Here is an 11,323-nt window from a genome sequence, read left to right as displayed (position 1 = left end):
TTAAGATTCTGCCAGCATAATTTTTTTTGGCTAACAGTGTTTTTGTAATCCTTGACCATGTGATTTGCGTGTGTCTAAAGAGTGAGCAATTGGAAAGCAAGGGAGATAAGAACCAAATATCAGCAGATGGTCAAATTACAGAGTGGAGCAGGTTTTAGCTGCTTTTGGTCTCTGCAAATTATATTCTGCAGCAGAACATCGTATTTCTAGCACAGAATGGTACAGTTAGGCAATGAGAAAGTAAGGTTTATATGTCTAAATACATTCATTTTCACGACTGGGGTATCTCCTTTGTTGCCACTCTACATTTTCTTTGTGAACGGATGTTATTTGCTGTGGAAGTTTAAGAGTTTAATATTAAAACCAAGCGTACTGTGATTGCGGGTCTTTGAAGTACAGTAGTATTTAAGTACAATAGTCTTGCTGTAGAAGCAAAGTAGTAGCTTGTAGTTTCCATGTTCATGATCCTTTTTCTTCCCTAAAGGTGCTCCCATGTGGAATGCAAGAAATTGATCTGAATGACTGGCAGAGGCAATACCATCTACCAGCATGATACCAGAACCAGCAGAAAGATACTGTGGATCTGGCAGGTTTGTAGACTTCTTTTTTCCTCACAAGAACACAGCTACAGCTTAGTGAGCAACAGTCAGAATTACTCAACAGATAAGTAGCATGTAAATGTAAATGATAACTGCTAATCCAGCTGTCCTAGGGGTGATGGGGAAGTGATCACATAAATATTAAACTTTACATCAGTGTTAATTATTATCTTTCAGTTTGTGAAAGAAATAGATAACAAGAAGAGAATGAGACTTCTACAGTTCGTTACTGGAATGTGCAGATTACCAGTGGGAGGATTTGCTGACCTCACGGGTAACGAGCCCTCTTTAATGCATTTTATGCTCATGTTATTTCTTTTTTTCTTAATAAGGACCAAACTGTGTTTTTAAGTGTATTTTTAATGAATCTATGTGGAATCTTTTCTGAGTCTTGCATATTGGTAGAGCTGTGACAGAAAAATGAATGGAGGGAATGTGAACACGCCTTGCATCAGTGACTTGATCCATGGTTTGGACGTGGTCCTGGCAGGGCAGCCTGCTCTGGGTATCCCTGCTTGCTCAGAGTGGAAGGACTAGGTAAACTCCAGAGATTCTTTCCAGTACCAAACCAACGATGTGATTCAGTGGTTGAGTTTCTTTGAAAACCGCTTCATATTTATGCATTTCACTACGTGGATTTCTTCAGAGGGATGTAGTGAGAGACAAATGTCTTTGTGCTCTGCAAGTAGTTATAGTCTTGTTTTCACGCGCTGTTGTCATGTATTACCTACTGGTATACATGGGCAGTTCGACCTAAGAATTCATTGTTTGATTTTTGTACAGGGAGCAACAGACCCCAAAAATTTTGCATTGAGAAAGTTGGAAAGGAAAACTGGTTACCTGGAATTCACACCTGGTAAGTACAAAGGATCAAACTCTGCTGTGGTTCTGTTCTTATGGATGGAAATCTACTTTGAGATTTTAGGAAGTGGGTGTGTTATGGAAGTGTCTGAGACTGTGTGAAAGCAAAACACTGGGTTATGGCAGTAAGCTCTGCTGACTAATAGTTGAACTTCTGAAAAGCAGTTTTGTTGTGGAGCTGATTCCATTGTAAACGCCATGGATTTGCACACCACTAAAAACATAAAGCTACTTTTAGTACTTAAGGTTGTCCTTTTTTTAAAGAGTTTGGGATTGATCTTTCATTATCACCACGCTCGATCTTGGCAATGAAAATAAATAGCCACGCTCATGCTTCCTCTTGACTGGAGAAAATGTAGCTTCTGCTCAGTTTCTCAGTTATGCTGGTGCTTTGTGAAGATGCTCAGATTTTAAGTTTCAGATACAGAAGAGAGATTAGCTGAGACTTGTTACTAAATACATTGCCAGTTCTGGAAAGTTATCACTGCTCAGGTGCTTGTTGTGCTTTAACTCTCACTTTCATAGACAAATGCATGTCAAGATACAGGTGTTTTAGAGGGTACAAATGCAGTCTTCCTTCTGAACAGGACAGTTCATATGCCTGTGTTCCTAATGGATTTTTTGGTGGTTTAAACTGTTGTTCAATACTTAAGGTTTCTCTTTGTTTTCAGTTTCAATCGCTTGGACCTTCCAGCCTATAAGAATTATGAGCAGCTGAAGGAAAAGCTGTTATTTGCAACTGAAGAAACAAGGTTTTGGGCAGGAATAGCTGCGATTTGCACCTTGAAGAATGTGAACTCAGTGTGATGTTCTTCGCTTCTTCTGCTTGTTGCGCACTTCATAGTAAAGTAGACTTGACTTGGATTATTTAACAATAGTAGCGTGTAAGTAAATGGATGTTATCCTGAGGTTTTATCCACGTAAACTCTGGATTTCTACTGAGCACTTTCAGAAACCTTCTCACTGGCGGTGAAAGCTATCCTTGCTTCACAGTTTTACTAGGAGGAAGATCTGCCTATTCCAAAACACTGGATGGGTATTTTACCGTATACAGCTCAGAAGGAGAAGAAAAAAGCCTTATGAATATTCTGTTTATGTTAATTCTGACAGTGAAACCTAGTTATCTAACATATTTACAGGAGAGATGAAATTAAACAGGATAATGCAAGATTAAGCTAAGACAACTAGTTTATGTTCTGCATAATGATTTCTGATTCACATAGGGAACCTAGACATGCCGTGGATGTATAAATATCACCCAAAAGGCTTTCAGCCCTATATTTTTAAAACACAAAGCAGTTCTAATTGAAATAGCCTTAGCCCTAGTTCTATAGGGTACGGCTGTTGAATATTGTTATGGTTGAAATGTTTAGTTCAGGAAAAAGACAAATGCTTGTACATATTTTTGCAGTCTCGGATTCCATTTCCTCCATGTTTTCTTTCTTTAATTTAAGTGGCGTGTTTGTGTCATTCCTGCTGTATTGGATGGGGAAAGGGGGCTGGATATCCCAAGCACCAGAACTTACTTTAATGTACTGCAAACTAAGAGTCAGATGGGAAAAGCAGTCTGTGAAACGCTGCATTTGGCCAAGCAGGAAAGTAAACCTGCCAGTGTGTTCAATTGGCAACGTTCTTGAAGTCTGAAATAATGTTTACTTACACGTTTTGCTTTGTAAGCCAACAAGTCTTTTGTTTTTTCTATAGCATGTTCTGTAGAAATAAAACGTTGTTCCTATGAACCATTGGTGCACTTTGCTGTTCTTTATGTTTTGGAAACATCCCGTGGATGCTGTGGATAACCCCACAGCATCTGCTACCCCAGGTAATACTGGACTTCCAGCTGAGATGAATGACTTTACTGCTCCCAGCACTGCTTGAGCAACCTGGTCTGTGTGAATTCATACTGCATAACAAATACATACTTGTATGTAGCTGCCAATTAATCCCAATTCTCAAGCATGAAAATAACTTCTGTTTCGATTTTTGCCTTATGAAAATGACATGAAAAACTGAATGAGATGCTGAGCTGCTGATGGACTAATTAACAAAGCCTTATTACTCCAGGTAGCTCAGGTGTTCCTATATGAAGCTGCACAGTAAATGTGCCATGTCTTCATCTGATCAAGCAGCGGGAGCTGATATTTTAATGTGTTTCTATTCCAGAAAAAGAAAAAAAAAAAAACCTCAAAAAGAAAAGCCTTTTAAAATTGTCTTGTTTGCATCATTCTGACATGCTGCGCTCTGTCTGTGAATTCAGCTCTCGGTTCTGTTGGTATCTGCAGCCCCTGATTCTTGTGGTGTCTTCATTTTCTTCCAGCATCACTGTTTGTGTATATATGCTCTATTGAACAAGGACATGAACAGGGATCAGCAGCACTGGATGGTAAAATACTGTATGAAATTCATTGTGGAAATTTCCTTGTATTGTAATTTCCAATACTCAGGTAACTGTAACAATATCTCTGTAAGTCAAATACTTTTATAAAATGACTCAAATAGATGCTCGTCCTGTTGTTATTGGTTTGGTGTTATGAAGCACAAGTGTAGAAATGAAGGATTGAACTGCTGCTGGGGGTTGCAGGTAGGCTGGGATTCTGTCGGGTGATATTTCTGCCTGCTGGGGATGTGAGCAGGCGTTGGGCCCGAGCCCCACTTGTGTTGGTCACAGCACAGGGACTGCGGGAAACACTGGGAGAGCAGAGTGGGGAGAGCCGGGCTGTGTGCAGGCCAGGGCATGACATGGATCCTCGGCAGCTGCGCAGCTGCTGAGCTTTTCCCCCAAGTCTTCAGACTCTTGGGTGATAACAATGTGCAGCAAAGCCAGCTGGGCACTGCTGATATATCACTGCAGGGTTAGGGGATGAAGCCCTGCAGCACCCGCATGGCACTCCCTGTAATCTGCCATCCTTATGTGCCCAGCTGCTGTAGGTGTTGTTGGAGCAGCGGAGTGGCAGTGCTGTGCTGCAGGGCAGCTACACACCCAAAGGGTCTCCATAGGCTGCAGTGATGTGACCCAAGTCCCACACTCACTTTCTTTCCCATTCCCAAGAATGACATACCAGTAGCAAAATATGTTTTCCCCTTTTCCCAGTGTCCAAAGACAAAGATGAGGTGTCTTAGCAAGTGCACCAGCAATGTGTGGAGCAGAACCGCCTTGGGAGCCACTGTCACACCTGAGTCAATCTGTTCTAGGCTTCCCATGGAAATGTAGCATTTTGACTCTTTGTTAGTAAATCTTTGAGGTTGCATTTGACTTGCTGTTGCAATGTCTGCTGCTTGCTCTTCATGCAGCTAGTCCATGTATTTGTTTATGTAGTCAGTGCTAGGGTTTGATTTAGACAGCTCCGCCACCTTTTCAAGAGCTGCTCCATGGCCGGCTGTGGAGAGAGGGTGAGTGGGAGAGGACACCTGTGTCCCACAGTGGCTCCTCCAGTCAGTAAAGGTCCTGAAATTGGTCTCTTCAGCTAATAGGGAGCTTTCCTCAGCTACCATGTGTTTGGAAAGAGGAAGAGCAGTCCCAGGGCCTTCAGCTGTGAGACTCTTCACACAGACCTTGTGGAGACATCTGCAGGTGTAGTCTGGGATGGAATGGCTCCTGTTTGGCTCTTGTTACCTACGTGCGGCATGTGGTTATTGATCTTTGAAGGGAGCAACATAGGAAAGAATCCTGTTCTCATCTACTACCTAATGCTAAGTCATTCCTCCTCACGGGGAAGTGACTAAGCATTGGTCCTGGGTGCTAGGAGAGGAATGTCAGATCTGAAATCAGTGTGAATGATGGACATCCTTGTTTAACACAGGGCCGCTCTGTAGTGCAGAGGTGCTTGTGAGTTCAGAAGATACCTGCTGAAGGAGAACTGCCTTGCTGTTGGACGTCATCAAGCTGCAGTCTTCCCAGGCAACAGCAAAACAGGCAGAGGTGTGTGCTCCAGACTGTGCCAGCCTTTGATTCTGTTCCTGAGGTGAGCTGCACTTTGCTCGCTGCAAATTCCAACTATATTTGTAGGAATTATTACTATGAATAACACAATGGTGGTGTTTGAGTCGCAGACAGACGCAGCAAAGCCCTTTGCTCTGATCTTTTCACTCAAGCAGCTTTTTGCCATCCCCACCTGGAGCCACTGAAGCGTGCAGCCAGGAGCTGGACTCAGTGGTCCTCGCAGGGACCATCCAGCTCAGGAATTCTATCATTTTACAATCACTGAGCTTGGCAGACTTGCAAAGAGTGTGGGTGTGACAGCAAGCAATTAGCGTGGCCAGCATCAGGAACTCATGGTTATGAGCTTAGGGCTAGTTTAGGTTTGCCAAGCAGGGGGACTAATGCTGGGATCCTTCTCTCCGGCCTGGAGGCTCTCACACAGCAGCATGGTTCTGTGTTTGGCAGGTGGGTTGGACCCAGGCCGTGCAGGAATCAACTGGGCTCTGCTTCAGCTGCAGTCTGAGGGCCTTTGGCTGCAGCCAGCTGCTGTTCACACAGGGTGCAGAAAGCTCCAGAGTCACACAAGGGCCTTCAGGCTCCGTGTGAAACCCCACAAGCTGAGGGGAAGGAAGTGAACATCATCAGAGGTGGGGACTGCACAGCACTGATGTGTGGTGACAGATTGGGGTGGGCGGTGAAGTTGGGAAGACCAAGAATGAAAGATGGGAAAAGCAGTTGAATTTAAAGGAAGAGATGCGAAACCAACAGGATAATCACCTTGTAATTGCCAGCCCAAACAAGGGACGTTTTGACCAGCGACTGCTCTGATCCACTTAACAAAAGCCAGAAAACCACTCCATAAACTTAGAAGAACTGCTCAAAGCCACAAGCTACAGGTACTGGAGAAGAGCAGGACCTTTGCCCTGCAGTCCCCGGCAGTTTCAAAAACACCAAAGCCGACACTGGTTTGCTACCGTATCTCTTATGGGACGGCCCCAGACAAATCATCCCTTCTGGTCTGAGGATGAGGAGGGTCAGATCCTTTTAGAGCACCAAACCTGGCAGCCAACCTCATCACCAAACAAGCAGCCGGGATCCAAACGCCAGCACTCTCCATTCATCATCCCACTTCCTCGCTGCAGTCAGTCCGATGCTTCATGAGATTCAGAAGCAAACAAAATCAATACAGTCATCTTGATCCCTGCAGGAACACACTGTGAGCAACAGAACACCTTCCTGGAAGAACTACCTCCATGAACAGAGGCAGCGACCACCTCCTCCCCTCCTACAGCCTCATTGCTTTCTCCTTAAGTATCACCACATGGAGCCTTGACCTTCCCTGGCACCCAGGCACCAAAGGGCTCTTTTCATGTTCTTTACAGCAGTCTGGGAAAGAATCTTGGCTTCAAAACTTTCAGAGCAGCAAGAAGGAAGTATTGGTTCTCTTCACAGACAGCCTTGGCTCTTCTGCTGCTGCCAGTGGGGAACATCAGCAGAGAGCATCTCTAAAGCAGAGAAGCACATGTATGAGAATGAAAGTCAATTAGGTCTGAGCAGGATTAACAGGGTTTTAATTGAACTATGTGAACTGGAACTTGGGTCACAAGCTGCTTTTGAGCCTGCCTCAAGGGATCTTGCAGCTTGCACTGGAGGAGCACAAGGATGCACTGTGAGCGGGACGATGAGTGGTCAGAGAGGGAGACCTGCTTGAACAGTCAAAAATGGAACAGAAAAACTGCTTGAGATAGATGCCTGGGAATTTGAGGACTTACCGCAGTCTTTCTTTCCTTTCCTCTTCTGGGGAGGGAACCAAGTAACACCAGCCAGAGCTCACCCAGCTCACCGCTCCTCCTGCAGCCCAAGTGACTGCCAGGCAGCTCCCTGCTACATCTACACTTGCCAGGGAGCCTACAGAAATCCCCATTATCAATTGACTGAATCCCCATCTAATCCCCTGCTCCTATTAACAAACACTGCCTTTATTTTGCTACCTCCACGGGGGCTCTTGGAGCCAACATCCCTCATGAGAGGCAAATTAATTAAGACATTGCACCATTTCCTCTTTCCAGGAAGGTGGAGGTGTTCTGGCAGACATTTTGCTGCTTCCAAGTCAAGCACGGACACACGCATGCCTGAAAGTATGAGCTAACCACCTTCACACAGATCGAAGGAGCTGAAAGGCCTCCCCTAAACGGGTCACTCTCGTGAACAGGCCAGGGATGTCCCTGTGTTTCTACAGAGCTCCAGCAGCTTTCATAGTAAACACACAGAAAGAGGCAGCATGACTTTTAAAAGTTACTTTTGTTTTAATTTGAAACAAAGATTATATGTACACAGAACATAAAATATGTAAGATACTAGTAATTACTCAAGGCATGCTATAAGTTCAGCTAATAATCAAGGTTTTAAAACAGGTATTGAGCTGTTAGGAACCAACAGCAAACATAGCACAATCCCACCTCCCCCACACAAGATGAAACCCCAGGAATATCCAGGAATTCCACTTAACAAGAAGTCATTCAGCCTCAGCTCAGACAGGAGGAGAAGCTGCTCTGAGTTAACAACCACACAGGGCTCATTGCTCACTGCTCTTGGCAGTGGAAGCACTCCTGTACTTTGGGTAACGTACACATTACTCTTTCAGTATTTGTACGTCTCTCAGAAGAAAGCAACAGAACCAATGTTAGTGAACCTGCAGGAGGACAGGATTAAATAAAACAACTACCATCCCCATTTGTGGAAACTCACAGCTCAGTATTAGTCTTTATTCTTCATGTGAGATATTTTTGTCATGTTTCTTTGTCCTGAGATCTCCAAGCAACTTCAGAATGCTTTTGTCTCGCATGCTTTGTTCTGTTCTCCTCATGCTGCCCACCTGACTCATCCACCAACAGCAAGGGAGAGAAGCAAACGCGGTCCTTCTCACACTGATGGTTCCAGCAAATGTGCTGTTAGGCTTCTGGTAGAGAACAGACACAGCACAGTACTGCTGCCGGACCTGGGCACACAACGCATTTGTCAATTGAGGATGGTAGTCTGTGTATGCAAAAGGATGGCAGACCTGCAGCCCCACCACAGAACCCTTTTCTTCAAAGCCACTGTAAGCCCTGGGGCACCTAACACAGCAGGTTCTCCTCCCATTGACTCATTTGTGATCAAACAAACCAAGCAGTGAGCTGGCATCAGGAAGCTCCAGATGCCTTACAGAGACTCTAGCTATGACACCACCTCACTCTCCAGTCCCGTCTAGCCATATTTCAGGTTAACACTAGACCGCCCCTGGCCCTGAAGAGACAGACCCTGAAGGAATGCAGTGTCTCCAGCTCTTGCCATATATCAAGTCCCAAATAGGTGAAGACCTCTTTGCTGCTAATGCATTGGAAGCCCTTCCCTTCCAACTTCCTTAGTTCCAATCCACAGTCCATGAAAGGGAAAGCACGGCCATGCCTGAAAAACAGGCCACGCAGTCCGTTGCCTTTGGTGCACCTCTGAGGAAGCATTCCAGGCGATTCTGCTGTCCTTTGTGCCTTCCTGCTCAAGCCCTTATAGTTTCTTTTTGCTTTCCATCTTGGCTTTCTTGCTCAGCTGAGCAGCACTTGCCTTGGGTTTCTTCACCGTCTCCCAAGTCTTAGACTCAAAACCCTCCGAGTCCTGCAAGAAGCAATTTGGAAACAGTCAGGGAGCTTTCTAACAACGGGCTGATGCCCAGTTCATTTCGGGCATTTATGTGAAAGCAAAAATAGGTAAGTGCTGGGTATCTCCGCTGGAATGCATTTATATCAGGCTGAGCCTACATTTAGTAAGACTTGAGCAGCACCATCCCTGCTTCCTCTGCATGTATTTCTGGATGAGTGTGAATTCACACACAGCCTGTTACCACAGAGGTCGTTATAAGCTTAAGTGCCTAAATCAGGCTTTGTAGAAAAAAAACGCCCCCCTTCTAACAGCAGGACAAAAACCAACACTAAACAACAATTATTCACACCAGAAAAAGGAGAAGATATCACAGAATCACCAGCATGTATTGAACCACTGAAAAGGTATTTCTGCCAAATTTTCATCCTTATCACGTGCGAGACAAAAGGTAAGCCACAAAACAGCAGTCAGAATGTCATGTTCAGAGCCTTTACACCAAGACCAAAATCCAGGCAGGGCACCGAAGGCAAAGCTCTCTTCACCTGGACTAACAAGGAATCCTAAGGTATAAAGCTTGTTTCCTTCAGGGGAGATGACAGGTAGTATTTCAGCCATGGGAAATAAAGTCTAGTTATCTGGTAAAGACACAAGGGAACAGCACCAGTCTCATTGGATAAAGCGCACACACACAGATTGCCCCCTTCCATTAAATGCATTTGAGTCTAAATATTGCTTTAGAATCTTGGGTTCTAGCAGTCAGAGCTTGCCAACTGGAAAAGGTCGCACAGAAAATGCCAGAGCAAGATGTGCTAGCTTCAAGCTCCCAACACAGAGCACCAGATAATAGAGGGGCAGACATGCATCTGACAGTATCCTTTAATCAAAGAGTCCTGTTCAATCATCTCTAAAGTCACTGGGCTATTACAGTTCACATCTGTGTGGCTTCCCAAGGAAAGTGAGTTGGCTGCCTTTCCAAAGGCTGTAATCAGTGCACGGGGAGCTGTAAGGCTCTGCAGAAACAGAGCAACAAGCAGCTATTACTCAGGTTTGTAGATTGGTGCTGCTCAGAAGTGAACACTGATGCCTTCTGCTGTTCGAACCAAGGTAGTCTCCAAAGCCTGAAGCCTCTAAAACAAAGAAGCTCATCTGTACCTGAACCTAAGCATCATTCCTAAGAAATGGAGAGTGTCTCTTTTGTTTATTGTCATGTGAATTAATCACATGCACAGGAAATCATGGGGACAGTGCATATACGGAGAAAATAAGAAACAGAGCATACAAACAACCTGAACACAAACAAGCTTGTCAGTTCTATCGCATTAATTGGAGGAATGAGGGCCAGAAACCCCACATCAAACAAAGCGGTCATCATTCTCAAAGAACAAGCACTAGATATACAGTATCTCAACTAAATTCATTGAGGGAAATGATGGGTAGTGATGGCTGCAAAGGAACAGAGGAGTAAAAGAGAATCAGCACTGGCAATTGCAGGCTCTGCCTCACTGTAGACCACACCACTGAGGTCCAATTTTAACTAAAGGGAAGGTGGCATCATAGTCTCCTGTCTCACATGAAAACTTCACCTAAAGCTTCAGCTGTACAACCTCAAAGAGCAAGTCTGGAAGCCAGTACTGGAAACAGCCAGTAAACACAAAAACCTCCGAGTCCTACTTGCAGCTGGGCATCCAGTGCAAACAGCAACAGACAGTGCATCAGAAGCCGGAAAAGCCAACAGGGAAGAGAGACAAGCTCAAGGCGCAGGGACACCTTTCTTCCTCCCACGCTGCTTTCGTTTCTCTCAGCCCTCACAGAGCAGGGGATGCTCACAGTCCGTCGCCAGCAGTTCCAGTTGGGCTGAAAGGCCACCAGTTGGGAACACCAACATGGAAACGTGGGACAAGCAGCTCCATTTCCAGGAAGGACGTGAAGCTGACCACTTCATGGCCCTGCAATTACCAGCCCGAGCCAGGCATGTTTTGAGTAGCTATTGAAAGAGGCAGCACCACTATTCAAATGTATGTTTCGCTTTTATTTGCAATAGAGAGATGCTAAATGTATCCAAAATACATTTCAATATGAAATCAAGTAGGAGGGATACTGGTAATGACTAAAACTTCCTTAGTTCCTCTCCACAGTCCACGAAAGGGAAAGCACGGCCATGTCTGAAAAACAGGCCACGCAGTCCGTTGCCTTTGGTGCACCTCTGAGGAAGCATTCCAGGCAATTCTGCTGTCCTTTGTGCCTTCCTGCTCAAGCCCTTATAGTTTCTTTTTGCTTTTCATCTTGGCTTTCTTGCTCAGCTGAGCAG

The 11,323-nt window shown here is 44.9% G+C and overlaps 1 pseudogene; it reads left to right on the top strand.

Annotated features, from left to right (window-relative positions):
- The window catches only part of LOC146754480 (olfactory receptor 14C36-like), a 181,072-nt pseudogene that overhangs the window by 90,626 nt on the left and 79,123 nt on the right, over positions 1 to 11,323 (top strand).

Source organism: Coturnix japonica, chromosome W, assembly GCF_054131305.1.
Source record: "Coturnix japonica strain WE chromosome W, WE-NBRP24, whole genome shotgun sequence".
NCBI classification, from domain to species: Eukaryota; Metazoa; Chordata; class Aves; order Galliformes; family Phasianidae; genus Coturnix; species Coturnix japonica.
This window is presented reverse-complemented; position numbering and strand designations above follow the sequence as displayed.